The 1,185-nt window shown below is 38.6% G+C and overlaps 1 non-coding gene across 1 annotated transcript; it reads left to right on the top strand.

Annotated features, from left to right (window-relative positions):
• Positions 1-768: 768 nt before the first annotated feature.
• On the top strand, positions 769-875 carry LOC131181073 (small nucleolar RNA R71). Its single transcript, XR_009149700.1, has one exon. It is a non-coding gene; the product is annotated as a small nucleolar RNA R71 (small nucleolar RNA).
• Positions 876-1,185: the final 310 nt, after the last annotated feature.

Here is a 1,185-nt window from a genome sequence, read left to right as displayed (position 1 = left end):
TGGTTCTCCAACATCTTGTTGTGTGCTGCCATTTGATCCACTTTAGATGCTAATTGAGAAATCATTTCTTGTTGACTTTGATGGCTTACTAATAGAGTCTCAATCATGGCCTCCAATCTAGCTATCTTGTCTGGTTATGCTTGTTGTGGTGGAGGTTGCTATGGTTGTGATGGAAGAGGTGTATTTTGAGGTTTAGGAATTCCAGGAGGAGGACCTCTATTCTACTGAAAGTTCTGATGTTGTTGATATCCAGAAGGTTGCTGAAAATTCTGGTGTTGTCCTTGTTTACTACCCCAAGAGAAATTAGGGCGATTTCTCCATGCTGGATCATAAGTTGCAGAAAATGGGTTACCACTTGGTCTTTGATTGTAGTTTCCCATATAATCTACTTGCTCATTTGAAAAATCTTGACCAAATGTAGGAAAATCAGTTACACAATTGACATTTGCAGCTCCAACATCTACTGAATTACTTGAACCTCCAACTGAAGAATTTACTTTCATGCTTATCTTGTCCATCTTCCTTGTCAAAGCATCAAACTTAGCATTAATCATATTCATGGCATCAAGCTCAAACATACTAGCTAGTTTCTTGTTCTCATTCCTCTCACAACTCCACTGGTAGTTGTTATAAGCAATTTTATCTATAGCAGAAAAAGCTTCATCTTCAGATTTCTCCATAAGATCACCTCCAGAAGATGCATCAATTGTACCTCTAATAGCTGGTGAAACTCCATTGTAAAAGTGTTGAACAAGCATCCATGAAGGAATCCCATGGTGTGGACATCTCCTTTGCAAATCGTTGTGCCTCTCCCATGCTTCATACAAGCTCTCATCATCTCTAGGTTTGAAAGAAGTCAGCTCATTTCTTAGCTTAGTTGTCTTGCTTGGTGGAAAATACTGAGCTAAAAATGCTTGAGAAAGTTCATCCCATGTTGGGATAGAACCCGGTGGCAAAGAATGTAACCACTCTCTAGCTCGATCCTTCAAAGAAAAAGGAAATAATCTGAGTCGAATTGCATCATTAAAAACTCCATTTATCTTCAACATATCACTGATCTCAAGAAAGTGTGCTAGATGAACATGTGGACTTTCACTTGGACTTCCCCCAAATTATGATTATTGTACCATCTGACACAGTGCAGGCTTCATTTCAAAATTATTAGCTTTTACTCTTGGTCTTGTG

This window comes from Hevea brasiliensis, chromosome 6 (assembly GCF_030052815.1).
Source record: "Hevea brasiliensis isolate MT/VB/25A 57/8 chromosome 6, ASM3005281v1, whole genome shotgun sequence".
Taxonomy (NCBI): Eukaryota; Viridiplantae; Streptophyta; class Magnoliopsida; order Malpighiales; family Euphorbiaceae; genus Hevea; species Hevea brasiliensis.
The sequence above is the reverse complement of the archived record's forward strand: the minus strand, read 5'-3'. Positions and strand labels throughout refer to the sequence as shown.